Source organism: Solanum pennellii, chromosome 3, assembly GCF_001406875.1.
Source record: "Solanum pennellii chromosome 3, SPENNV200".
Lineage (NCBI taxonomy): Eukaryota > Viridiplantae > Streptophyta > Magnoliopsida > Solanales > Solanaceae > Solanum > Solanum pennellii.
This window is the reverse complement of record NC_028639.1, coordinates 8,834,712-8,843,465: the sequence shown is the minus strand read 5'-3', so window position 1 is coordinate 8,843,465 and position 8,754 is coordinate 8,834,712. Positions and strand designations below refer to the sequence as shown.

The 8,754-nt window shown below is 33.2% G+C and overlaps 1 non-coding gene across 1 annotated transcript; it reads left to right on the top strand.

Annotated features, from left to right (window-relative positions):
- The first annotated feature begins 1,690 nt into the window (after nt 1-1,690).
- Nucleotides 1,691-1,763, top strand: TRNAR-UCU. The gene has a single exon. It is a non-coding gene; the product is annotated as a tRNA-Arg (tRNA).
- The last annotated feature ends 6,991 nt before the right edge of the window (nt 1,764-8,754 follow it).

Here is an 8,754-nt window from a genome sequence, read left to right as displayed (position 1 = left end):
TTACAAGAGGATTTTATAGTGATTATTTGGTAGAGTTGGCAAAATAACCACTTAAAGATTTAAATTGACATTAAGTCACAAGTCTTGAATAATTTCTGGTATATCCACACATCAGTAACAAGCTGGAATTTTCCAATGCAAACATGTGTATAGGGAAGCTAACGCTACTGCCGACTTACTAGCTAATGGAGCCACAAACATGATATCATATAACATTTCTACACTGTGCAGCAACTATTTGGAGCAATTAGAGGCAGCTACATTCTGGAAAAAAATAGGAATGCACACGTTCAGATGAAGGAAACTTAGACGGATTAAAAAGCCACCATAATAATACAGTGTTGTTATATGATTAAGGTTATCTGTTACTTTAGTCATTCACTACTATGAAACTTTTTCAAATGCTATATGTTATATATATATATATGTTATATAAGTATAGAATGTTTATAATAAGATTCTTTGTATTAGACTTGTCTTTGTAAGCGGAGAGTCTCCCTTGTTTAATGTATTTTAGAAAGTCAGTTTTACAATACAATCACATTGTAAGGGTAATTGACTAGCCTTAGTATGAAGGTCAAATTACCCATCATACGTTGGAGGTAAGGTATAGCCCCTCCTTGTACATATTTTATTTGTGAAATGATAAGGTGTGGGGTGTTGCTCAGTCCCTGACCCACCACATGGGTCATTCAAATAAAATAAAAAGAAAATATTGAACATCATCGAGGGGTAAAAAGGATTCTCAGGTACATCAAAAGTACTCTACACTTTGGACTCAGAATTATTTCATAATCACCATGTAGATTATATGGCTACTCAGATGCTGATTGGGGAGGTTGTACCACAACTAGGAGATCAACTACATGTTACATCATCTACCTAGGTGCAAATTGTATTTCTTGGACCTCCCACAAACAGACCACAATAGTCCGATCTAGTATAGTTGGATTTTTTTTGGAATCTTCCTTCTCTCAAGTAAGTTTTGTAGAAATCTCACGAAAGTATAAGTTCATGCCGATTAAGCATAATTTGTTTCCTTTGCCTTATCATACAAGAGCTTTTAATAGCGTTATCTTGTTCCTCAATTCAACTCATGTGTTTACAATAATATTTCTTAGGATTTTGTTGTAAAAAGTTTTTTAACTAATAGGAAAATTTGATTACTTTAATTCAAAGTCTTAAAATATTTTTATTTTTCAAGACTAGGTCATTTTTCCTTCTTTATCTTAATATAAAGTTTTTTTAATTCTTTTGATGAATTTTAATATTATTTTAAGCTAATAATAAAATCATAAAATTCACTAATAAATTTTTGAAAGCCTAAAACCCAAAGATTTTGTTAGCCTCTACCTCGAATAGTCGTTTCTCTCATACTATCATTAGAAAAGTACCTGCAGTATAACCTTGTTATTATTTAATTTATGTATTATAATATCAATATTATAATCCATGTAACTTGTTTGCCAACCAAACAATCCTTACATATATAACTCACACAATTCCATCATCCTGATATTGTTATACTTGTATAGCAAATCAAGTTTATTGTATTAATCACTTTTGTAAGAAAATTAGTCAATTAACTTGAAATTATTCATATAATAAATTAGTCTATCCAAGTGCCAATATGGAAAGGTAAAATCAATGTGCTAAACATATTAAATGATAACCAGCGATCATCATAACAGCGCCCATGGCCTAATGGATAAGGCGCTTGACTTCTAATCAAGCGATTGTGGGTTCGAGTCCCACTGGGCGTGTAACATTGAGGATTCACTTTTATCTTTTATCCAACACTCTCATAGTTTTATCTTGTATCCTATTTTTCTTAAAGTTTATCATACAAATTATGAATATTTTTTATAGTTTATCATACAAATTATGGACGCATGACATTATGTAACGACATAGAACAATACAAATTTATTCAAAATATTGTATTTATTAAAAATAATACAATATAATATAACACAATTTCAATATAATGTGGTACATTATGAAAAAATATGTAACAAATATCCAAACTAGGGGTAAGAAAACAATAAATACAAACTGCAGTATTCTTATTAATATTAAGGAAATATTTGAAAATAATAATCAAGTCTCATTTTGAATTTCTAAAATAATTATTATTTTGGAATACCTTTTATACTGAAATGACAATTAAAATTGATCGAATGGAGGGAGTAATATTTTGTTTCATCAAAGTATCGTACTGTTGTAAGCGAAAAAAAAAAGTTAATGTTTTTTTCTTTTATTAATTGCATTGAGAGGTGTCTGTTATATCATTTTGGGTGAACTGAAAAATATTTCCCATGACATAAAGAGTGTGCACATTTTTTTTAACGCAAATCATACATATTACTTTTTAATATAACTTTAAAATTAGTTGGCTTTTAATGATATTGAAGTTTATATATATTGCATCTAATTATTTTAATTTCTTTCTTTGTAAATTATTTATTTTAATTTCTTTTTCAATTTAAATTTTTTACTTTTTTCTTTAATTAATATCTTATCTTTTCACTGTTAATTATTTATAAAAAATAACGTATACTTATTTTCAAAAAATAATTAAAAAGTATCCGTTAATTTTAACATTTTAATTTTTTATGTTTTATTTGATTTTTTTCACCTATATTGATATCCGTTTGGAAATTAACTTATTTTGGATACAAGACCTTTGGAATTAAGCTTGAAATAAAATCAAAGGAAAGACAGAAAATAAAGAGAGTAAATAAAATAAATAGAAAATAAATGTGATAAAGTAATGGTTAAAGGTAAAAAAAAAGTTTAGATACAAGAAAAAAATATGAACATTGACTTAATTTATATACAAGATTAAAAATAAGAATAATGTTTAGAAATAATTTTAAAAAATAAAAAAATACTACACACGTGACATACGTGTGTGTACAAACACAACCAACTTGAGTGGTTGAAGGTGTCACATCAGCATCAAGGGTGCACAAAAAAAATAAATGAGTTTGGGGAATAATAGGACACTAGTTGAATTTAAGTATCTCTGAAATTTTCATGATAATTTTGGGAGTACGTGCCCGTTTGAATTGACTTAAAAAATGTAGGTTTTAAGTTAAAAATGAAAAGTCAAATAGAAATGACTTTTAAGTCTAAAATATAAAGTAGGGGGAGACCTACTTTTGGTTTCTGACTTATTTTTAAATTTTGTCAATTACTCCGTACTTTATTTTAAGTCATTTTTTTTACTTATTTTAAGTTACTTCTTATATTTGTCAAACACTTTCAGAAGTCAAAAACTGACTTAAAGGTAAATTTGATCAACTTTTAAGTCAATTCAAACGGGCTCTACTTGTGTCGTATCCGATAATTCAGGCACAAAGTAAGCAGTGATCCAAAGTGATCTAGTTATAGGTTAGAGTATTCATGCTCATCCATTACGGGGTCATTTTGTATGAGGGATAAAAGAAAATACTAATCTCAAGATAAATCATAGGATTATTTATCATGTGATTGGTTAGAGATATTAATTAGTCCCTGAATTATTTCTCCCACTATTTATATTATAATGATTAAATAGAGTATTCCATATATGATGAGATAACTTTATTTATCTCATCCTCCATACTAGTAGACCCAAGCAAATTAAACTATATATAGAATTCAAAGAAATGATCTCTTGTGATCACTTACAATTAAATAGAAAAGAAAATTTTATATTTTCAGATTTCTAGTATGCCATTTATTAGGTCGTTACGAACCTCCACAAAATATTTTGGCCAAAATAATTATTGGGTGCACATACGACACACATTACATGGACTAACACACGTGAAAAAAATACAATAATTTCATTTCCTGTATCGGGCCTCATTTCAACATGAAATACTTATGTTTGCCCCTTCGAACCAAATCACACCATATAATAAGTTTTCACGGACGGCCCACAAAGGAGTTCAACCATAAAATCACATGGCACACCTGTCACTCAAAAAATCCATGAACCAACACACAAGAAAAATAGAAAAATCTCATTTCTTATTTTGGGCCTCGTTTCGACTCAAGAAAATATTTATTTACCCCTCTGATCTAAGCCAGACCATTAATAGACTCACGAATGCCCAAGACCGTCAATTGCACAATCACACAAAATCTATGAACAAACACATAAAAAAATCCTCATTTCCTGTTTTGGGCCTCGTTTCGACTCAAAGAAACCCCATATTAAATCCTCCAAGCAAACCCATGCCATTGAATTGGTCATCACGAACGCCTACAAAAAGCTTCGGCCAAAAAACCAGCGGGCGCACATATCACACAAAATTCAAGAACTAACACACACAAAAAATCTCTATTTCATGCATTAGGCCTTGTTTCGACTAGAAAAAAATCTATGTTTGTCTCCCTAAACTAATCCACACCATTTAATATTTCGTCTATAGTCACACAGATCACACAAAATCTATGGATTTAACATATGAAAATGGAAATGTCTCTATTTCTTGTTCTAGAGCTTATTTTGACTATAAATAACCTATGTTTGCCCCTCCGAACTAGCTCATGTCATTTAATAAGTCATCATAGACGCCCACAAAATAGTTTGGCCAATAAGCCATCAAACACACGCATCACACAAAATCTATGGACTAACACACGAAAAAAAAAGGAAAAAAATCATCATTTCCTATTTCGGGTCTTGTTTCGACTCAAAGAAACACACGTTTGGCCGTCCTAATCAACTCACACCATTTAATAGGTAGGCATGGACATCCAAAATTATTTCAGCCAACAAATCATTAGATGCACATATCCAACAAAATCGGTCAACTAACACACACGAAAAAATGAAAAAAAATCCTCATTTCCTATTACGACACTATTTTGACTCGAAAAAAAATGGGGCAAAGGACAGAAATCACATACTTTTAATGCAAAGTTACTATTTGTCCCTTATAAGTTTATAATTACAGAAATCCCACAAACTGATAATATAAGTAATCGTTAAGTTAGATATATTATATTTTATACATGATACACTAATATGATGTGCGAGATACATTAATCTGATGCGCTAGATACATTAATTTGATGCACTGATACATTAATGTGATGCGCAAAAATTAGGGATTTTGGGGATTTATAAAACTAATAGGGTATAATGATGATAATAGAACTTAAATTTGGGATTTCTGTCATTTTTCCTAAATGGATGTATGGTTGCTCCTCTGAACCAACCATGACATTTAATAGGTTGTCATGGATGACAACAAAAGTTTTTGCCAAAAAACCACCGAACACATGTATCACACAAAATATATGGATGAACAAACATAAAAATAGAAAAATCGTGATTTCCTATTGTAGATCTCATTTCAATTAGAAAAAAACATACATTTTTCTCTCTAAACTAGCCACACCATTTAATAGGTCATCACGGATGTCCAAAAAAATCATTCAAAAAGTCACCGCGTAAACATATAACAAAATTCATGGACTATAACACAGAAAAAATGGAAAAATCTCCATTTCCTATTCCATTCCTCCCTTTGACTAAAAAAAAAGTTATGTGTGCCCTCTACGAACCAAACGACACTATTCATAGTTCATCACGAACACCCACAAAAAAATTGAACCAAAAAAATATTAGACACACGAAAAAATGAAAATATCTCAATTTTGCTATTTCCAGCGTCGTTTTGACTAAAAATAATTTATGTCTTCCTCTCTAAACTAATCCATGTCATTTGATAGGTCATCACAAACACTCACAAAAACTTCATCCAAAATATTATCGAACGCACATATCACATGAACTAAGACTCAAACTCGACCCTAGACCTGATCTCAACCCGATATCCCAATCGAAACCCCAATCTCAAGACTCGTGCCCGACCCGACCCTGATTCCGAACTAAGATTTGATCCCAAATAAAGACTTAACCCCAACCCTATCCCAAACTAGACCCCGGCCCGACCTTGACCTTAAGCCAAGATCCCAAACCCATGACCCGACCTAAACATAAGACCCCAAATAGAGACTAGAGTTTAGAATTGACCCCGACCAAAGACCCCAACCTGATCCTTACTTGAGACCTAACCTCGACCAAAGACCTGACTTGAGACTCGATCCTGACCCCTACAAAGAAGAGACCCGACCCCAACATGAGACCCCAAATTGAGACCAAAGTCAAGACCTCACCCAGATCGAAGACCCCAACTCGATCCTTACTTGAGACCTGACCCCGACCAAGGTTTGACCTGATACTCGGTCTGGAACCTCCCACAAAAGATGAGACCCGACCTCGATCCTAACCCAAAACCCAACTCGAGACGTGACCCTGACCCCGACTTGAGACCGTGACCTCGACCCCACCTAATCTTGATCCTAATGCCGACCCAATCCGAGAACATAACCTAACACCTGACCCTAACCCTGATCTCGAACTTTGATCAAACTTTGACATCAACACTTGAACTTAGATATTTGAAAATCATACTGACATTCACACCCAAATCGAGACTCGATTTCAAATTGATACCTTTCCTAACTTAGGACCCAACTTTCGAAACGAGATCCTTCTTCAACATCCAACCCTGATATCCAACCCCGACACACAACTTGAAACCCTATCCCAATACCTTATTTGAGATCCGAACCCAACTCAACCCAAAACTCAGGAGTTAGGTCTCTAATCGAGGTCGAGATTCGGGCCTCGAATTGAGAATTAGGAGTTGGATTTGGGATTAGTATTGAGAATTGATATTTGAGACTTAAGTTGGAATGAAAAGTTGAGGTGTGAGGTTCAAAATGATTTTTGCAAAATGTTTTCCTTAATTCATATAGGGAAGTCTTTTCGTCAAATTTGAAGAATTTAAGTTGACTTGACAAACATTTTCAAAACATTTATACCAACCAAACATGAGAAAATTGAAAAACATTTTCCTAATATGAGAAGTGGCAACAGTCTATCTACCTTTGAGAGAGACTACACTGGATATGTTGTTACTATCGTTGATCCATAGAGATCTTTGATGTTTGAAAAAATATGTCTTATTGTTCTCTTGGTAATTTGAAATCCAGTTATTCAATAACATACATAGTTCTTGTTCTCTTCCATCTGCATTTATTCTTGTTTCAATAATGGTGGCTTCTCTTTACTTTACCATAAAGTTTTGTTGAGTGCATGGATTTGAAGGTCCATATATAATTGAGAACAAAAAAATGTTTCCTTGAATATATAATTGACATGAGCACATAAAAGTAGTTTTTTCCCGTTGGCTAGATGATTCCTTCTCATGTGTATAATCCACTAAATTCATTGTAAATGTCCTTAAATCATTTTAAATGTGGTCACATGTTTATTACTATTAGAAAGTGAAAAACTACATTTCCAGTCTTGATACATTTTAAAATATTGGATTTTTCGTTATTTAAATCGTCTGCCTCCATCATCCTTTTTGTCCTTTTGGCTTTTGATAAATAATAAGCAACATAAGAGTTGGTTATTCCTGCTATTTTATATTTCCTTGAAAAGATTGGTTCAATGTCTGAAATAGCTCGGTGCACTAAGCATCCCACATTTACCCGAGACAGCTCGATGCACAAAGCATCCCACATTTGCCTGAGATAGCTCGATGCACAAAGCATCACACATTTACACAAGGTTAGGGGAGGGCCACATCTCAACGGGTGAGGTGTGATGTAGATAATCTAATATCCTAATGCAAAAATTAGGGGCTAGTGGACTACTTTCACGACTCGAACCCGTGACCAATAGATCAAACAGAGTCAACTTTACCGTTCCGACATGAATCAAAATTAGTCATGCCAATGAATTCCGAGCAACAATAAACCGGAAGAAAAATTGAGACACTTCAACAATGCTATATAAAGGAGATCCTGTTGCCTTCCAAAAAGAAAACAGAAGTCAGGTATTAACTCAGGTTACAACTCTTAAAAAAAAATGTGACAAGATGCAATGGATTTTCATCAACCACTGATCTTATGTGATTGCATACGTCTCTAACAAAAAATTAAACTATGATAATATCGGGGCTCATTCAGTAACAACACCTGTGCCTCTACTTCTAACTTTTACCTTGCGGTTCCATATTGGAGTAGTCTTAATGAGCTTATGAGGGACAAGACGTTTTTCGTGTTTAGTTAGCTTTTTGAAGTTTCTTACTCTCAACTTAGCTATCTCGGCCTCCTCTACCGGTGTTATCTCCCTAAGTACCACAGTCAGTCTACATTCTGGCCTCACCATCAGTCCATACTTTCCTTTAGTATGGTTGGACAACCTTTTCTTGAAAAGTCCTTTTCTAAGAAATGCCTCAGCTGCACCAAACATGATAAGGAAGAAGTACTCCAAAAGGGTAGAAATGAGATGAAAATATGTAAATTTTTTATCTGTCATTTTACGAACAAGAAGACGATCTGAATCAAATCCATCGCTATGCACTACATTTGCCCAAGCTAAGTGTATAACCTACATGAAAAATGTTCCCATTATATTACACACTTGAAATTTGAGTCATGAGCTTCTTTATACTTCAGTTCTCATGTTAGACACAACTTGGTGTGCTGTCTTGTGGATAGACAAAACTCTCACAGAAACACTTTAGACCTCCTATTTCGACAGAGTCAAGGCAATATATTTGACATAAAAGCAATTATTTTAATATCATATCTGCAGTGGCCTTACCTAATAGATAGTTTTGGAAGCTCGCTTTACTGTCACTTGCAACTGTATCAATGCATCTTCGACGCGCA